The sequence below is a fragment of the Jaculus jaculus genome, chromosome 13 (assembly GCF_020740685.1).
Source record: "Jaculus jaculus isolate mJacJac1 chromosome 13, mJacJac1.mat.Y.cur, whole genome shotgun sequence".
Classification (NCBI taxonomy): Eukaryota; Metazoa; Chordata; class Mammalia; order Rodentia; family Dipodidae; genus Jaculus; species Jaculus jaculus.
This window is the reverse complement of record NC_059114.1, coordinates 56574165-56595479: the sequence shown is the minus strand read 5'-3', so window position 1 is coordinate 56595479 and position 21315 is coordinate 56574165.

Below are 21315 nucleotides of genomic sequence, written 5' to 3'. Positions count from 1 at the left end.
GTGGCTGGAGGCCCTGGCACACCCATTCTCTCGCCCTCTCTCTCTCTCCCTTCTTCCCTCCCTCCCTTTTTCTCTTTCTGTCTTTCACTCTCAAATAAATAAATAAAAATAAATGAAAAAAAATTATTAAAAATACCAACAATCTTATCAATGTAATTGGAAACTAAGAACACTTATAAAAAATAATGAAACAAAGCTGCATCTTTGAAAAATAAAAAAGATTGATAAACCCCCTGGCCAATTTGATCAAGGAGAGACAGCAAGAGTGAGAGAGCGAGAGAGAGGTCTCAAATTAATAAAATTAGAAATGAAAAAGAAGAGGAGAGATTATAACAGATTCAATGAAATTGGAAGAATTATGAAGGCATGCTTCCAAAACCTCAACTCCACAAAATTGGGTAATATGGAAGAAGTCAATGAATTTCTAGCCATATCCCACCTACCAAATCTAAACTCAGAGAAGATTAATCTTCAAAGCAAGCTTATCACATCCATGTAGATTGAAAACACAATTAAAAACCTTGCCAAAAAGAGAAGTCAAGCAATGGATGCTTCTCAGCTAAAATCTATTCAACTTTCATTGAAGAACTGAAACCATTTTTTAAACTGTTTTGTATAATCACAGACAAGGGAATCCTCTCCAACTCCTTTCATATATCTAGACTAGCTCTAATGCCAAAACCAGACAGAGATGCAACAAGAAAAGAAAATAATACACCTATAACTCTGATGAACTTAGATGCAAAGATCATGAACAAAATCCTCACAAACTGAATTCAACAGCAGATCAAAAGAATAATTATGCATCCTGATCAAGTAGGCTTCATCCCAGAGATGCAGGAATGCTTCAATATATGGAAATCAGTCAACATAATACACCATATAAGTAAACGTAAGGATAAGAGCCACATGGTCACCTCAACTGATGCAAAGAAGGCCTTTGGCAAAATAAAATACCACGTCATGATCAAAACAATGAAAATCATAGGCATAGCAGGCTTATATCTCAACACAAAAAAAGGCTATATATAAAGCACCTAAAGCCCAAATAGTACTTAATGGGGAAAGACTCAAAGTGTTCCCATTGAGATCAGGAACAAAACAGGGGTGCCCACTCTCACCACTGCTCTTTAAAATAGTACTAGAAATAGTAGCCTAAGCAACAAAGGAGGAGAAAGAAATAAAAGGAATTCAAATTGGAAAGGCAGAAGTGAAGTTAGCCCTATTTTCTGATGACATGATCCTGTATATAAATGACCAGAAAGTCTACATCTCAAAACTTCTAAAGGTGATTAATTCCTTCAGTAAAGTGGTGGAATACAAAATCAATGAACAAATCAGTAGCCTTTCTATATGTAAAGGACAAATATGCAGATAAAGTAATGTCCCATTTTTAATAGCAACAAAAAATTAAATAACTTGGAATAACACTAACCAAGGATGTGAAAGACCTATATAACAAAATCTTTTAAAAAAAAAAAACAAAACCTCAAGAAATAAAAGAAATAAATAGAAGATGACTTGAGAAGATGGAAAGACCTCCCATTCTCCTGGACAGGTAGAATTAATATTGTCAAATGGAAATTCAACCAAAAGCATTATACAGATGTTACACAGATTTAATGCAATACCAATAAAAATACCAGCATCATTCTTCACAGAGATTTAAAAAATGATTTCAAAATTCATATGTAATGGCAGCAGGTCTTGGATATCCAAACATATCCTCAGCAAAATAAATAAATTAATTAATTAATAAAAACACCTGAGAAGGCATCATGATACCACACCCTATCTGCAAAGTCATAGTAAGAAAAACACCATGACACTGCCATAAGAACAGAAACAATGCCCATTGGAAGACCCAGACCTTAGGACAAGCAATTATAGTTACTTGATCTTTGACAAAGCTGCTAATAATGTGAACTGCAGAAAAGACAGCTTCTTCAACAAATGGTGTTGGACAAATTGGATGACCACAGTTAGAAAAATGAAACTAGACTTACTCATCTTTCCATACACAAAAATCAAGTCCAAATGGATTAAACACCTCAATATAAGCCCTGAAACTCTTCTCCTACTGGAAGACAAAAATAGGAAGCACTCTCCACAATATAGGAATGGGGAAAGACTTCCTAAACAAAACCCCAGTAGCCCAGGAAGTTAAACAATTACTCAACCAGTGGGATTGCATGAAGCTAAAAAGCACATGTAGACAAACACACCATAACCAGTGTCAATAGATTATTCACTGAATGGAAAAAATCTTCTCCAGATATACCACAGACAGAAGCCTAATATCTAGAATCTACAAAGAATATCAAAAACAAAACAATAAAAGTATCAAACAACCCACTCCAAAAGTGGTACAGAGAACTGAATAGGGAGTTCTTAGAGGAAGAATTACAAATTGCTTACACACACTTAAGAAAAATGTTCAGCATCCCTAACCATTTTGTAAATGAAAATTAAAACAACTATGAGATTTCACCTTACCCCAGTAAGGATAGCAAACATTTAAAAATCAAATTTTGCCAGGTGTGGTGGCATGCACTTTAATCCCAGCACTCAGGAGGCCATGAGTTCAAGGTCACCCTGAGACTCCATAGTTAATTCCAGGTCAGCCTGGGATAGAGTGAGAACCTAACTTGAAAAACAAAAACAAAAACAAATCTAATTTTGGTGAGGTTGTGGAGAAATAGGAACCTTCATTTACTGTTGGTGGGAATGTAAAGTTGTACAAACACTATGGAAATCAATATGGAGACTCCTCAAAAGGATGAATATAGAATTACCCACAGATCCAGCTATTCTGTTACTGGACATTTACCCTAAAAGCTCCACACCTCAGTTCAGAAATATTTGCTCAACAATGTTAATCACAGCTCATTTTATAATAGCTAAGAACTGGAATCAACCCAGGTGCCCATCATTAGATGAATGGATAACCAAGACGTGGTATATCTACATGATGGAATTCTACTCAGCAGTAAAAAAAAAAAAAAAAAAAAAAAAAAAAAAAAAAAAAAAAAAGACAAAATGAAGTTTGTAAAATAAATGATTGAACTTGGAATAGATCATACTTAGCTAACTCACACAATCACAGAAAGACAATTGTGGCATGGTCTCACTCATCTGAAGTTTTTCACTTGGATCAGCCCGAGTTGCTGAAATACCAGATCTCGAGGGCTGCACAATGGAGAGCATAGGGCTGGGGTGAAAGGAAAAGTGAGGGGAATATAAAACTCAACCCAGATTGAACTGGTGCCATAGAAAACCTAGATCCTGGCAGATGGACTAAATGGTTGAACCCTCAACAGGACCTTAGGGAGAGCACCTGCATTAAAGGGCCCTAGAGTGGGTGTGATCAAGCCCAACACTAAATTTCTCCTGTCTCTCTCTCCTTATTTTATTTATTTATTTATTTATTTATTTATTTATTTATTTATTTATTTATTTAATTTATTATTATTTTGCATTTTCCTTGGCTCTGGCCTATAATTCCTAGTACCAGGATGCAGATAACACCCACAATGAACTGTTGATAATAGATACCTACAAAGTCTCCCAAAACAAGATAGATTTCTGTCAGAGTGCTTGATTACCCATCAGAGGTTAATGCTATGACCCTATAGCTGAAGACACCATATGCTGTCAGCAAACCATGGAAAGACCTGCCTAGAGTCTGGAAGAGAGCCAGTCCACAGACAGCCTGTTTAATGCTGGAAGATACTACATGAGCTACTGGGGGAAAGTGGCCAACATCATCAGAGCAACTTGAGGTATAAGCTACTCAGAAGCGAACAACTTGATGTGATACTCACACAAGTACAAAAGTGGCATATAGCCATGGTGAGTAACTAACTCCTCTTGGATTGGCTAACATATTTGCTCAGTGGAATGGAACATAAACCATACCTGAAACTGGGAAACAAATCAGAATCATATCCAAATAATGATTTTGTTTTCCAACATCAAGTTCCCACTAATCTTGGGCTATAAGAGGCTATACACTCCTTAAATTCTCTCTAAATTAGTAATGACTATCCCATATAACCTGTGCTGACTTCACTCTTCATTGGAGCATCTGTTTCTCCTTTGCAAATGGGAGTAGAACCTGAGGAGATAAATGACCCTTCACACTTCAACCCGGCCCCAGCTAAAACAAGAAAGGAATTGGGGAAATGCATAAGAGTACTGCATTCTCAGTGATATCAGCACAATGGTGAAGGAGATAAACACAGAGGACAATTAACACCTACCAAACTAGATATTCAGAGGATCCTAAAAGACCATCACTGAAGTAGATTTAAAACACACCCAATATGGCTCAGAGAATTTTGTGGAAGAGGGGGTTGTTGTAGTCAGGTTCACATTGCTGGTAGAAGTCACCCAACCAAGAGCAGCTTCTGGGAAAAAAACAGGTTTATTTTGGCTTAAAAGCTTGAAGGAAAGCTCCACAATGACAGGGGGAAATGATGGCATGAATAGAGGGTGAACATCACCCCCTGGCCAACATAAGCTGGACAATAGCAACAGGAGAGTGTGCCAAACACTGCCATGGGGAAACTGACTATAACACCCATAAGCCTGCCTCTAACAAAACACTCCCTCCAGGAGGCATTAATTCCCAAATCTCCATCAGCTGGTAGCCTAGCATCCAGAACACCTAAGTTTATTGGGGATGTATGAATCAAACCACCACATTCCAGCCCTGGCCCCTATAAACTGATATCCATATATTATCTAAAATATAATGCATTCAGTCCAACTTTAAAGGCCCCCATAGTTTTTATCAATTCCCATAGTCCAGGGTCTTTTAACTGAGCCATAATACCAAAAAAAAAACAAAAAAAACAAAAAACTCAAGACCCATAGTTGCACAGAATAAGCATTTACACTGCAGAAGGTGGCATTGAGCATAGCAAAGAAACATTCAGCCAATACAAGACTTAAAACAACCAGGGAAAACATCAAACTGTAACTCCAAGTCCAACAACTCTAGCCAGTGACAAATCTCCAAGTCTGATAATTCTAACCAGTGACAAGTCTCTGGCATTCCCATTCCACCCCTCCAGCTAGGCTACTCACGGTCTTGAAAACCTTTATTGGGGCAGGCGGCTTTTCTTAGCAGCCATCTCGTGGTCCCCACATCTTCGCTGGGTCTCCACTGCAATCCATAATTCATCGTCATGGCCCCATGGGGGTCTTCATGCAGGCATCCAGCAAACCTGCTTCACACTGCCCATGGCCCTTTCCAAAACACAAGACGTGTTGCAAACTCAATGACCCTCTTTCTAGGATTTCTTATACTCTGCAATACCAGGTAGAATGCAAATTTGTTAATCCAGGGGAAAATAAAGCAGACTTTGAAGAACAGGACACTCCTTGAGCATTCAGGCCCCTTCAAAAGAGCTTACATTCTTTTGTTGCCCCAGTGCAGGTCAGCTGACCCAACCTCAAAAGATGTAATCTCTCAGTTGCAGCTGAATGGGCAGCAGCAGCAGTTCACCCAAAGATTTTTCTTTCTGTGCCATACCCCTCTGTATCACACCAGTTCATTTTTATGCAAAGCAACCCTGCACAACTTCTCAGGACACAGGCATAACAGCAAGCTTTTCATATAAACAGCTGGCCCAGTCCAAGCAAAGCTCTTTCAAACTCTCATAAGCCAAACCTCACAGTCCATAGTTCTTACTGCATTGAGGTCTTTCACCTCTGACCAGAATAGTCTATCAAGTTGTGGTTACAGCACTGCAAGGCATCCCTTAGGCTAAGGTTTCAAATCCTTCCACATTCCTCTTGAAAATTAGCTCCAAAAGGCCAAAGCCACATAATCAGGTGTCCAGCAGCAATCCCATTCCTCACTACCACTTTACTGTTACAGTCAGTTTCACATTGCTGGTAGAAATCACCCAACCAAGAGCAGCTTCAGGGAAAAAGAAATTTATTTTGACTTATAGGCTTGAGGGGAAGCTCCATGATGGCAAGGGAAAATAATGGCATGAGCAGAGGGTGGACATTATCCCCTGGCCAACATAAGGTGGACAATAGCAACAGAAAAGTGTGTCAAACACTGGCATAGGGAAACTGGCTATAACACCCATAAGCCTGCCTCCAACAATGCACTCCCTCCAGGAAGCATTAATTCCCAAATCTCCATTAGCTGGAAACCTAGCATCCAGAACACCTAAGTTTATGGGGGACACCTGAATCAAACCACCACAGGGGTGGAAAGATTGTTGGAGCCACAAGTAGGGACATTATGCACAGAGACATTGCCTCTTCCCCATAAATGACCATTACACCCATAATGCACAACCCACAATCCCTGCGGAGGTGACCTGCATTCCCAATGAAGAGAGCCCCTTTGGAAAAGAAGCAGGGATGAGTGAAAGAATGGAAACAATGTGTGTCATTTTCATACTCTGTGTGTGTGTGTGTGTGTGTGTGTGTGTGTGTGTGTGTATGTGTGTGTGTGTGTGTGTGTGTAATATTTTAAGGAAATGGTATTTCTGCAGTCAAATGAGCTTAAAGGCAATTAAAGATGCTATGCTTGAAGTATATTACTTTAGGAAATTGAGTGCCAGTCTCCAGATGCCTACAAGATAGGTTTTATCAATCTATCATGATTTTTACCTTGATACACTATCATTGCACATCCATTTTCTTTCACTTCTTAAAACTTCCTCAGAGATGTGGGATAGAAAACCTCTCATGAATGAATATTCATGTGTGCCATTATTTTGTTCTGTTTTTTTTTTTTTCTGATTTTACTTTTTAGAAGGTAGTTTTAGAGTCATTAATCTTTTAAAGCAGCTCCACATTTACAGATAGTTCTGTTTTTCAGTTTCCTAAATCAGGCAATAAGCTGTTAATCTTTAAGCATTTATTATAGTAATTCCTTTCATATGATGAATCCTCTGCATACTACAGATTATCACACCTTAATGAATTTTCTTTTGAATTGTGGCAAATGAAGCAGGTGAAACAACATTAAATATATTTATAAATTTCATTTATTTTACTTCCTACCTCAAAAATAATTTATCCTAGCAACATAAATTGAATTTTACTTATGTATTTTAAGTAAATATTTAAATATTTTAAAATAAAAGTATTTGGAATTTTATTTTTGCTGAATATAGTGGACTATAATGCAATACATGAGGAAAAATGAGGATATTAAACACATAGTAAATGAAAAAGAGGAGGTTCAGGGCTGGAGAGATGGCTTAGTGGTTAAGCGCTTGCCTGTGAAGCCTAAGGACCCTGGTTCGAGGCTCCATTCCCCAGGACCCACGTTAGCCAGATGCACAAGGGGGCGTACACATCTGGAGTTCACTTGCAGTGGCTAAGCAGCCCTGGCACGCCCAATCTCCTCTCCCTCTCTCTCTCTCTCTTTCTCTGTCTCTTTCTCTCTCTGTTGCTCTCAAATAAATAAATAAAAATAAACAACAAAAAAATTTTTAAAAAAGAAAAAGAGGAGGTTCTTTCCTCCAGTGCAACTTGATTTAGTAAGTTTAAAATCTCAATAGCTTTCATGAAATAGACAAATTAAACATTTCCATAGATGGTTCCAAAACATCATCCTATTAAGTGAAGAAAGAAAGGAGTCACAGGAAATAAGCAATATTTCCTTGCAACTACTGTTATGAATTAAGACAAAATAAAACTAAACAACAACCACTAAAATATGAAGTTGCAATGGCTTCCAAAAGAAAAATTTGAAAAGAGAGAAGCAAACTATGTAGAATGTATGCTGTCAGGGAAATATTGGCGAGTTGAAACTAAGAAGTTTATTTCAAAGTATAACAGGTATACTTTAGGAAATAGACTCAATTGATACCTTGCCAAATAGGCTGAAAGGACTTCCATTATGTGCAAAGGCAAAAGTATTTTTCTAAACTGGATATCAATTGTGTGTGAGACAGCATGGTTGACTGATTTGAAGTTTTGTGATGGGGAAAAATGAGAGAGGAAAAATGGAATGCAGCTTTGCTTTATTACTGTGATTTGTGGGTGGCAAAAACACAGAATGTGAAATATCATTAAAATAGATTTGTTCTAAAGAATTTCAAGACCAGTATGACAAGACCAAAGGCAACAAATAAAGTGCTGCCTGTGGGTGAGTATAGGTCAGAGCACTGACTCTCTCCATCTAGGTGCGAAGGAAAGCAATGGAAGGTACCAAGTAGATCACCTCAAGGGGGTCACTGCACAACCCCACTGGGGCAAAAAACTGAAACCATGAATTATTAAGTAGGTTTCATTCTATCTAATATGTATGTAAATATTCAATAGTTTTATGAAAGCAACTATTAAAAAAGATAATAAGGCACCCAACAGGTTACAACAAAATTAAATAACTAAAACCATATTATTATATATTAAGTATATAATGATGCTAAACAGGGATTCATGGACATTGCCAGTGATCACAGTATTAACTTTTCTTTCCAACTGCTGAGGCACTTGCGCCCAGTCAAATAAAGCTTTATCCAGCAGGCAAGTCGGAACAGAGCCTGATGGACACTGGAACAGACCAAGCACAGTACGCAATTCCTCCTTGTTAGCTTCCAGCCTTTGCTTCTATCCAGAGCAATCCTGCAGCAAGAATTACAAGGTAGAAATTGGGTTAGACCCTGGCCCATGGATGTGTAGGACATCTGGGAAAAGAATGCAGGATTTGAGCCTAGGATGTATGTATTTATGTTGCAGGTTCAGTGAAATAGAAAATGTTAATTGTAGTCAGGCATGGTGCTGAACACCTTTAATTTCAGTACTTGGAAGGCAGCGGTAGGTGGATTGCCATGAGTTCAAGGCCACCTTGAGAATTCCAAGTCAGTCAGACCCTACTCCCCTACCCCCCCCCAAAAGGGAGAAATTGCTGATTGAGTCCTACACAAACTTCATTTGGAAAATGAAAAGATCCTGGGAGACAGAAAGGCCTTTGCTATAGCAGAAGACTGTCAAACTATCTTATGCTAAGTTTCAGGCTTGCTGGGAAAACATCATCTGTTCCTTATCATTGTTCTCTCTGATGCCTGAAATTCTTCACTCTGAGTACAGGACTTCAGCCCTGAAAGATGCTAAAGAAGAAATGATGGTGATGGTGATTTCATAAACGTAAAGAAGGTAGACTAAATAGATTTTTCTTTTCTTTTAAGAAAAAGATTGAGAGTATTTTGCATAACATTACATGAGGCTTCTATTTCCCATGATCTATTGGAAAAAAGGTAATAATTTGCTTTACCTGTGATATTTGCTTTGAGAACAAGTTTCTAAGCATGTGTGGATTAGTTATGGCTGGAGGGTATTAGTAATGTGTGGTTATCTATATGGTCTCCATGAGCCAGGAGGAGATCTGCAGGCCTGCCTTCAGCCTTCCTGTCATTGGTATAATGTTTCCAAGTTTTTTGTTTTATTTATTTATTTTTAGTTGTTATTTGTCTGTTTTGTTTCTGCTCTGTTTGGGATTTTTCTTTTTTTTTTTTATTTTTTGCTAGTCTCATGAGACATAAATCAATTAGAGTCATTAAAATAAAATGATAAAAATACGTTTCACAGAAATGGTTTTGATGGGCATTAACAAGTAAAATATTGACTATAATGTGCATCAAATTGGAATTGTGAAAAATACACTTGTTTTTAAATAATTATTAATAAATAAATTTTTTATAAAGTTCCCAACTTTGTTTTGCTTATGTACTGTTAAATGTGGAGAGTACTCAGTAGAATCCCAGGCTTCTATTAGTGAAGAAAGATGCATACAGAACAAGTTATTCACGTGACTTCATGAATCTAGTAAAGCTGAAAACCAGAGAATTGTTTCTTTTGACTTCCGAATACTAATGATTTTATTATCACATGGTGTGTCCAAAACAGATCTTATTTTTTTATGTTTGTATTAATTAAGTCAGAATAATGATAAAAATCAACAATGCACAATGACTTGCATTTCTTAGCAGTAACCAAGGAGCAATTTCCCATATGTCCATTCAGAAAGTATTTATGGACATACAAGGGAATGTATAGTTATTCTTGAAGGTGCATTCTACTTGCACAAAAGAAATTGCATCCTATTTCTTCCTTGTGTCCTATTTTTGTACAAATGAAGATGTTCTTTATAACAATCTGTATAATCAATGGTACATTCTAAGGATTATAAATCATGTATTTCTTCAGGACCATAACTTTTTAATGCTTAATTTGGAAGTACTTTGCAGATCTTCCACTACAGGGAATATACTTGGTTGAGTCCCAGCAGCTATACTAGGAAATCTACAGCAATAGTTCCACCAACACCATACTTCCTTCCATATATTTTTCTAAGGTAATGACTGAATGAGGCAGAAATAGTAAGTCATGTTCATTCCTAGAGATATAAGGATTATCTGATAAACAACTACAAACTGATATTGTAACAGAACATTTTTTAGATCTGAATATTACTGTATAATGCTTTCATGCAACCTTCCTCCCTCTCTCCCATCCCACTTTTCTGCCTTTCTTCCCTTTTCTTCACCATGGGCCATCTTTACTATTCTTGCATCTGAATATTTTGCCAACCTAAACTATAGCAATTCTATTTTCTGCCAAAAAAACATTTTCCTTGATAACATTTTAATATTTACTACACATTTATCTACATGGAAGAGTTTGCTCATCTAATTTAAAAAATAGGTTTAAATTATTGCTATTAAAAAGAAAGCATACTTGATGAAAAATACGTTCAACATAATTTCTGAAGAAATTGTGGTTTTACTGGGCATGGTGTTGTACACCTTTAATTTCAGCAAACAAGAGGTAGAGGTAGGAGGGTCACTATGAGTTTGAAGCCAGCTTGTGACTACAGCACTTTAGGTAAGCCTTGGCTAGACTGAGACCCTACCTTAAAAAAAAAAAAAAATCATACCTTCAGATTAACTATGTGTTTTCATCAAGTCTGCCTAAATTTCTTACATGTGTTGACTTGGATTATGAATGATAGAAATACCTCAAATCCCTATTCAATATGGCTTATTAAAATTATGTTTGTTGGGCTGGAGAGGTGGCTTAGCAGTTAAATGCTTGCCTGTGAAGCCTATGGACCCCGGTTCGAGGCTCGATTCTCCAGGACCCACGTTAGCCAGATGCACAAGGGGGCACACGCGTCTGGAGTTCGTCTGCAGCGGCTGGAGGCCCTGGCATGCCTGTTCTCTCTCTCTCTCTCTCTCTCTATCTGCCTCTTTCTCTCTCTGTCGCTCTCAAATAAATAAATAAAAATGAACAACAACAAAAAATTTTTAAAAAATTATGTTTGTTTTTATGAAGTGTTTGTTTCCCATCTCCTAAAGCTGTGCAAGTTAACATGATTAATTGATATGGAGAACATGACTATTTGTTAATAGTTATACTCTAAACAGTAACATTTCATTGCTAGTTTATTTTGTGTTAGTACTACCCTAATGGGAGAATATGCTAGATTGGGAGAAGTATAGTATTTTCATTTCAGTCATTTTTGGTTTCCTTAATAGCAAATCACAAGGCTTATAATGTTAACTTATCTAATCGTTTAGCATTTTTTCTTATGTGAATTTACAAAAGAATTAAAACACAATGGAATAAGGTATTATTTAAGAAGATCAACATAAAAGTTCATTTTTATTAGTAAGAATTATAGCAGACAGCTTCAGGTTCACAGAGATGAACTTCCAGACAAGGCACAATTATGGAGGGAGGGATATTTAATGAAGGTTTGAGATACAGGGGAAGAAGTTCCATAGTGGCAGAAGAAGTTCATCTGCCTTCACAGGTCCAAGCAGAGAAAGAGAAACACAAGCCTAAAGGCACACAGTGCTGCACACTTCAGGATCTCCAGCTAGGAACACTTTGCATATTTAGATTGGATTCTCAAACCTACCACCACCACTATACCTTAGGGCTGAACCCTTAGATCAACCCAGTGACACTGCCTCCAGCCAGGTGGCTGCAGATCCAAACTACAAACTAATAAAACACTGAATACATTGGGGGCCATATTTTCAAACTATCACATTCTGCCCTTGGCTCCCAATAGAGATAAAACCATCACATATTATAAATTGTATTCAGTTCAATTTCAAAGGTCCCCACAGTCTCGACCAACTTAAGGTAGTGAGTCTTATAAAATCAAATAAGTTTAATACATTCAGCATATAAAGGCACACATAAGGGGACAGAATAAACATTTCTATGATAGTCCTTCCTCAGGCATCATTTCCATTGTTTTATTGTAAAGCAGTTGTTGTATCTTCCTTAAGATTGGTAATGTGTTGACAATAGCAGCTTCAGTAACCAAAAACCAGTCTAAGTGTCTTTAATTTTAACTTTCTTGAGGTTTACCAACTTAAAGTCTAAATCAGGCCAGCATCTTTAACCAAGCATACCAGTCCATTACAAATTTAACCCTGATCGAGCTCTCTGGGCCTGGGCAGCAAAATGCAGCCAGCCCTTCTGTCAGTAGTCCAGTTCCAACAAAGTTTTCTGCAGTCTTTCCTGTCTCTTAAAAGCTCATAAGCCAAGCTTTGGAGTTCAATACTGTCTGCACTTAGAGTTCTAAAATGCTCATCAGAATAGTCCATAAAACTTGGCTTACCAGGTTCATCTCACCCCACATTTAGGTACTAACTTCTGTAGCAGACAACTTCAGGTTCACTCAGATGAACTTCAAGACAAGGTACAGTTATGGATGTACGGATATTTATTGAAGGTTACAGATCCAGGGGAAACTCCATAATGGCAGAAGAAGCTGACCTGCCTTCACATGTCCAGGCAGAGAGAGAGAGAAACACAAGCCTAAAGACACACAGCACAGCACACTTCAGGAATTCTAGCTAGGCACATTTTGCATATCTTTAGATTGCAATCTCAAACCCACCACCACCACCACCACACCTTAGGGCTGGACTCTAAGATTCACCCATGTGACACCACCTCTAGCCAGGTGGCTGCAGAATCAAACCACAAGCAAATAAATCACTGAATATATTGAGGGCCATATATTCAAACTATCACAGAAAATAACAAAAGTATCATAAAAAAGGGTGAATGAGCCCTATGCAGTGACTTAGAGCTCATATTAAAAGGTCTGTAGGGCATTAGTACAAGTCAGACTACTGGCTGTCACAGACATAAGGAAACCTTGAACACTATCTGGCCAAACGGTAACATTACAGTATCTGAAATTGTAATTGAGAGACTTAACAGAATGACAAATTGTTGTCAATTATACTCCACTTATTTGAGCATTAGTCTTCACTTAGCCCAAGGACCTCTCTCTTCACTATTAATTCTGACTAAGACAAGGTACCAGTCTCCTTTAAGCAATTATAATTCATTTAAATATTTGAATAACAGGCTCTTTCAATAGATACTTTATTGTTTAGTAGCAAATGAACTTCTAATAGGCATATTTCAAATTTATTAATCAAAGTTATGAAAAATTCTCAAATAATCCAATTGCAGGCATAAATGTGTAAATACATATTTAGAACTGAGGGAAATTGAATGAGCATGTAGCTTTTTCTCTTTTCTGGCATACAACTTGGAAAGTTTAATCCAGATTTTGAGCCCCTGGGACAAGTCAGATGGACAGACAGTCACAGTGTCTGTAACCATAGAAAACATGGGAATGTATAAGACAAAAAATGGCAAATATTGGTTAAAATATTTTCAACCTTTTCTCTGTTCATCAGTTTACTCAACAAATAAATGATATCTAGAGTGGTCTTAGCATTCATTCTTTCTTTCTTTTGTAAACACACACACACACACACACACACACACACACACATACATACCTCTTTCCAACACTATGGCACACACATATATAGCACATTCCAGCCCCTTAGCACCTGGGAGTAGGCTTTCAGCTGATTCTAGACTGGTTTCTGAATTTTCTGTAGCCCAAACATGTGATGTCATCAGCAATAGGGTCTTACTGTCTAGTTATGGTGGTCAACCAAGAACCTTGGCAATAACCCGTGTTGTTGTGGGAATATTAGAGGCCTCACTGACAAACAGCTCAATGGGAAACATCCCAACTTGGACACTGAAATTTTTCTCTGACCTCCTTTGGCTTCTGGCTGTAGCATATATACCCTCACTGGGTATTTTTGCAGATGCTCTCTTTTTAAACATATTTTTATGATTAGCTATAAAAGAAATATATTTGCATATGGCTTATTTATATTATATTTAGTTTGAATTAACCCTCCTTCCACACCTTCCCCTCTTCCACTCACCTCCTGTAACACGTTTTAGACCATTCCATTCCCAGTACGCATCCCTGTTTTTGCTTCTCTACTATTTGCTTCATTTAAGCCCCATCCTCTTCCCTTACTAGAAGCCTGATACAGCCCAACATTGTGTAAATGTATGCTGTAGGCACATAAATATAGCCACTAAGCTCCTATATTTACACTTCAAAGGCTTTTGTGGAACCAGCCCTTGCCCTTAAATGGCTTGTCATAATCATGATGTACTAAGTCTCATATCCTCTCATAACACTGTCCATAACATTTCTAAAGCTTAGAAACTTTTTGCGCCTTCACTCCCTACATTCCTCCAACTCGTTATTAGGCCTTTTCTTTGTTGAAGAGTTGTATATATGGGCTATCTATAAACTATATTGCTCCATGCATGTTCCTTTTACTGTATAATAGTACTTGTCTCAACATGTGTGAGGGTTTATATTAAGTTGTTTACTCTTTGAATCAAACAGTCATCCTAAAGAAAATATATTTAAATTCTATTAGCAGCTACTGTATAGCCAAGAGTCTCTGGCTAGATCTTCTGATAGCTTCATACTTCTTTTAACAGTAAATTTAATAGCAAGAGGCCATATTCTAGGTGAATTTATAAACAACCATAAAATATGAATTATAGTAAATATTTGACAGCAAGAACTATTGTCTTAATTTGTAGTCAGAAGGTCAATAATATTTATAAACTTGTGTGCTATGTTGATTTATAAGAAAAATTACATTTCATTTATTTGGCCATGAGTCTTCATTTAAACCAAAATAAAAACACCTCTGATTAATTTTGTGAGACTATCTTAATAAAAAAAACACAGCCAGATAAAGACAATATATGTTTATATCCTTGATGACTATTGATGGTAAAATGTTAACAAAATATTATCAAACAAAATTAACAACAAATTAGGAGGATATCACACTATGACCCAATTCAATACCAATATGGTACAACTTAAAAAATCAATCAATTCAATTCAACTCATTACTATAATGATAAAGAAAAATGGCATGAGCGTTTTAGTTTACATAGTAAAATTATTTGAAAAAATACAATCTCTTTTTTTTTAACTAAATTGCCTTAATAATCTAGAGATAGACAGAATTACCACAAAATAATAAAGGTTATATATGGAAATCTAATTTCAAATTTATTTTATTTTTTAAGTGTGTGTGTGTGCGTGTGTGTATGTGTGTGCGTGTGTGTGTGTGTGAGAGAGAGAGAGAGAGAGAGAGGATTGTCAGAGACTCCAGACACTGAAATTGAACTCCAAATGTGTGTGTCCCCTTGTGTACATGCGTGACCTTGTGTGTTTGCATCACTGTTCATCTGGCTTACATATGACGTGGAAAGTCAAACACTAGTCCTCAGGTGTCAGAGGCAAACAACTTAACTGCTAAGCCATCTCTCTAGCTCACCAATTTCAAATTTAATGACTAAAAGAGTGAGAACTTATTTTTTTTCCTTGTTTGTATTAGGCACGTATGTGTGTGTGTATTTGTGCCACAGTGTTTGTGGAGGTGAGAGGGAAATTTATGAGTTTATTTTCTCCATGTATTTCATATGAGGCAGGGTCTCTCAACATTGTTCACCACTGCATTCTTGAGCTTCTAGGGAAATCTAATGTCTCTGCCTTTCTTTTCTCTCAGTAGGTATATGGAAGTTCTCACAGCTTTTGGCATTTAGGGATATGGGGATATAATTCTCTCGGAGTTATAAGCAAATAACATCATCCACTGAGCCATTTTCCCAGAACAAGACAGATTATTTTTTTTTCTTTTAAGAACATAAAAATAAGACAAAGATATACATTTTGCCAATTTTAACAATAATGCAAAATAATGAAATGACTAAAAAATAATTATAACATAGAAGGTAAAAGATCTGTTCACTAAAAACCATGAAGCATTACCAAAGAAGATTTAAAGCTGTTGAATAAATGGAAACATAGCCTCATGTAGGAAGATTAAATGTTAATATCTTCCTCTCTCTCTCTCCAGCCTCTGCAAATAAACTCCAGATGTATGCACTACCTTGAGCATCTAGCTTATGTGGATCCTAGAAAATCAAACTAAGGTCCTTTGGCTATACAGACAAGCACCTTTACAGCTAAGCCATCTCTCCAGCCCAACATTTCCTATTTTTAAAGGTAATACAAAGCTCAGTGATTTAAATATATACAAAAAGGCAAATAGATCAGTAGATTATACAGCAGAACCATAAATAAACATCTCATATATGGTAAGATGATCTTGGTAAAAGTGCAGACTATTCATTGGAAATATAGGACAATAAATGTTGCTGGGAAATTGGACATTCAAATACAAAGATTAAACTCTTAATTGCAGCATATAAAAATTCAGCTCCAAATGGATGAAAGCTATAAGCAAAAGAGTAAAAACAATGAACTCCTAGAAAATTATGGGATAAAAGTTTTCTAACATTAAATTTAGGAATAATTCCTTGACTACTGCACCAGAATCAAACATATACACGAAAAATAAAGAGGACAATATCCACATTAACAAATCTCTGTGCATCAGAGGATGCAATGAGTGATAAAGCATCCCAGAGAATGGCAGAAAATGCATTCACTTTTTAATAATGCAACATGTGCTCAAAAATGTGTCAAAAGGAGCTTTGGCCACTGAGGGAGAATTGCACATAAAAAGCTCAATAGACCAAGGATGTGTATTAGATGTATGTATGTATGTATGAATGTATATGTATATATGTATATGTGTGTATATATATATATATATATATATGTATGTATGGAGAGAGAGAGAGAAGTGTTAAAGATGTTAATTGATAAAGAACTTTTGGCTCTTTTAAAAACTTGTGGAATCAACAGAGGAAAATATAGAACTGGAAGTCATACTAAGTGAAAAACCATATTAAAATATTTTAATAATTTTTATCCTCTTTTATGGAATCCAGATTTAAACAATGGAAACATGAAAGTCACAAGGGAATAATTTGAGAAAAGGAACAAGAGCAATGTGAGTAGGGAGATGGGACAAGAAAGAATAATACAAGGGGAAATGTAATAAAATGAAATTAAAGCACAGTATACAATATAGTTACCAAAACAGCACAATGAAAACCTCTGCTTTGTACAATTAGTATAACTTAATGAAAAAAGAACAAATGTGCTGGGGAGATAACTCAGGGGTTAAGGACTCTGTTGCATAGCCTACAAGCCTAGGTTTGAGTCCAGTACCTTTGTAAAGCCAGATACATGAAGTGGCATCTGGACTTCATTTACAGCTGCAAGAAGCCTGACATGCTGTTGCAGTCAGGTTCACATTGCTGGTAGAAATCACCCAATCAAGAGCAGCTTGTGAAGAAAGACAGGTTAATTTTGGCTTACAGACACGAGGGGAAGCTCCACGATGACAGGGGAAAATGATGGCATGATCAGAGGATTAAAATCACCCCCTGGACAACATCAGATGGACAACAGGAACAGGAGAGTGTGCCAAACAGGAGAGTGTGGCAAGGAGACACTAGCTATAATACCCATAAGCTCACCCACAACAATACACTGCCTTCAGGAGGTGCTAATTCCCAATCTCTATCAGCTGGGAACTTAGCATGCAGAAAACTTAAGTTTATGGGGGACACCTGAATCAAATCACCACACATGCCCATTACCTCTACTCTCACAAATATATAGCAATATTTTAAAAAAGAAAAACAATATGTGGAGCTTCACAAAAATAATTTTAAAAAAGAAAGGGTAAAAAACTTCAATTTTATAGTTAATGCAATGTATAAAAATTAAAGTATTAAAGCATGTTTGCATGCATTTCTTATTAGACTATGATAAAGTGAGGAACGAAAATGAAATGATTTCCATCCTTCTTATATTAATATAGTAAATATATTAGTGCATAGAAAGGATCTGGTCTTATTTTAGAAATTTGTTCTTATTTTTGTGTGTTTGTGTAAATATAAGTGATTGTGTATATTAATTTTGAGTAGTGATCATTTATAATACAGCAACATTGATATCTTCATCATGGACACAAAAAAGTAATACTTGGAAGACTTACAGTAAAATAAAGTTTTATATAGGATGGCACAGAATAGAAAGGATTTAAGCTATAATAACTTCCTCAAGGATCAGTGATTTCCACTTTCTCTCCTCTCAGTTTCTAAGGTTTAAATCCCTAAATTCTCTTTACTCTTAAGCACTAAGCCTCCTCAGAGAGTATTACTTGAAGTCGTTTACCTTGCATACATGAGCAATGGAGCTAAAGACATGAGCACGTAAAACACCCCGATGTATATAAGAAAATCATTACTCAATTAAAAAATAGTAAAACACCCCAGAAGTCTTGGCAGAAAACTCTCATTTTGAAGGTTAGATTCAGGTGTTTCACATGGAAATGTGACTTACCAAATCAGAATAACTCACTGAAAGACCACCAGATAGAGAGAAGCTCACCCTAATTCCTCATCATGCTATGATAAAGCTAATTCATCAACATCCTGGTCCTGATAAGTACAATGCACACTCCTAGACATCTGAGAATCTGTAAATACCAAATAATTTGATCTTTCCAGTTTTTATCCACTGTCATTGAAAATGCATTTGCATGTGTATCATGCATTTTGATAATAATCCCATCCCATTACCTTCTCATTTCTTTCCTTTCATTACCCTTTCCATTGAATTCCTTTCCTTTTACAACTAGTCCTTCTTGTACTCGTGTGTGTGTGTGTGTGTGTGTGTGTGTGTTCAGAATTATTTACCAGAGATGTGTAGTTTACAAGGGATATACCATTGAGAAATTACTTCCCATTCTACCAGCAACCATTAATTGCAGATATCTCCTAAAGTGAGGATGGGATCTTCATGCCCAACTCCATTCTCCATGAATGAATGTTAATGAACACGACTTTGAACATTTAGATTTTATGTTTTAACTTTCATTTACAATCATTATATTTGTAATTATTCAGAATTCTAGCTCCTTTAGGAAGCATTTTCTCATGTAAGCAACATTAAGTCTCTTTTACTTCTAAAATCTTACTAATAAACAACACTGTTTAAACATTCACTTTGTTCATCTTCCTATTATGTTTCTTTAATTATTCAACAAAGGCTATCTTTTTAAAATGTTTATTATTATTAACAAAGTGTTTCATATGGATACACCATATGATGGTACCTCTTTTCCCTTGTCTCTGCCCCCATTTTTCTGGGGATTGCTCCTCAGTGGGGTTGCAGGTATTGCCCATTGGATTGTAGTTTATACATTGTGGGAATAGTAGCCACTTATTTGTGGGGGGCAAGAATACTTCTAGGCCTGATGTCTCAACCTGTGGATATTACAGTCTTTCCACCCCTCTTCTGCAAAATTCCCTGAGCTATGGTGGGTGACTTTTAAGTCTACTTCTGTGATAAGCTCTTAGTAGCCTCTGTGTCTCTGCTTTGGGAGGTGTTTAGTATCCTTGGGGTCTGTCTCCTACACCTGTACACTGATTTTCAGGTTCAACATGGAAACAGCACTCTTGCTTGTCTTCCAATTCCTCTGTGCATTCAGTTGGCACTTTGCTAAAGTGGAAGGGGTAGTTTATCTCCTCTGGTCTCACTACCTTCAGAAAAAGAACAGCTACTCCAGTGGAGAGTGAAATTAGCAGCATAGTTTTAATGAGAAAAGCATTATTAATTTTGGGAGAATTTGATGTATATAAACCCCATTTTAGCCAAAGACAAGTGAGAGCTTGACACTAGAGAACATAATCGTTTTCTCCATAGGATTCTGACCTGGTTCCCAACTCTAGATATGGGCTCCTTTACACTGAGCAGATCTCTTAGCTAATCAGAAAGCTATTGGTTACCCACTGATGCTGTGTGCCATTATTGCATTGGTGTGCACAACGTGTCAGGGTGTTTACTTCTGAGTAGCTTAGACCTCTGGTTGCTCAGACATTTTTTGGCCATTTTCCCTCAGTAGCACTTGTAGTGCTTTCCAGCACTAAACTGGCTAACTGTCTGGGGACTGGCTTTCTTGTGAATTCCAACCAGGTATCTCCATGTTCTGTGTCAACAGCACATGGTGTCTTGAACAGTAGGGTCTTGGTTTAACTTTTGCCTCAGGCAGGTAGTAAGTGCTTTGACAGAAATTTGTCTTGATTTGGGAACCTCGATGGTTTCTCCGATCAACAGCAAAATGTGGGTAACAACCAATCTCTAGTACTGGGAATTAGAGTCAAGGACAGAAAAATAAAAATATTTTAAGCTGATGTTTCATTCGCCCCTCACTAGCGTCTGACTTTTCAGGTGCTTTCCCCTGTAATTCTTTTGAGGTTTATATGTTTTAGGCTATCTCCAAGAATAAAAGTTTCTATGGAACCAGCTAATGTTGGATTTAATTTTGTGTTTGCACCTCCCCTCCGCTCCCCCTTAAACATTCCATCCCTATTGTCTGGTCAAGGTATGACAGCAACTCGAGCAGGACCACATTAGGAACCACAGATAAGTGACACCATGTGGTTTGTCTTTCTGTGATTGTGTGAGCTTGCTGAGTATATGTTCCAAGTCTGTCCATTTTTTCTACATATTTCATTGTTTCATTTTTTTTTCTTATTGCTGAGTAGAATTCCATTGTATAAATGTACCACAACTTTGTTATCCATTCACATTTTGGCATGCAGCTGGGTTGATTCAAGATCTTACTTATAATGAATTGGGCAGCTATAAATACGGTTGAGCAAATGTCTCTGTATTGATACACAAAGCATTTGGGATAAATGACTAGTAAAGGGGTAAATGAGTCTGCTGGTAGCTCCATGTTCATCCTTTTCAGGAATCTCCAACTTGTTTTCCTTAGTGGTTGTAAAAGATTACATTCCCACCAACAGTGGATGAGGGTTCCTCTTTCACCACATCCTCACCAACATTTGTCATTATAAGATTTTTTTTTATGATTTTAATTTTTTTTAAATTTAATTTATTAGTTTTCTTTTCAGTAAATACAGGCAGTTTGGTACCATTATTTAGGCTCATCTGTGATCTAC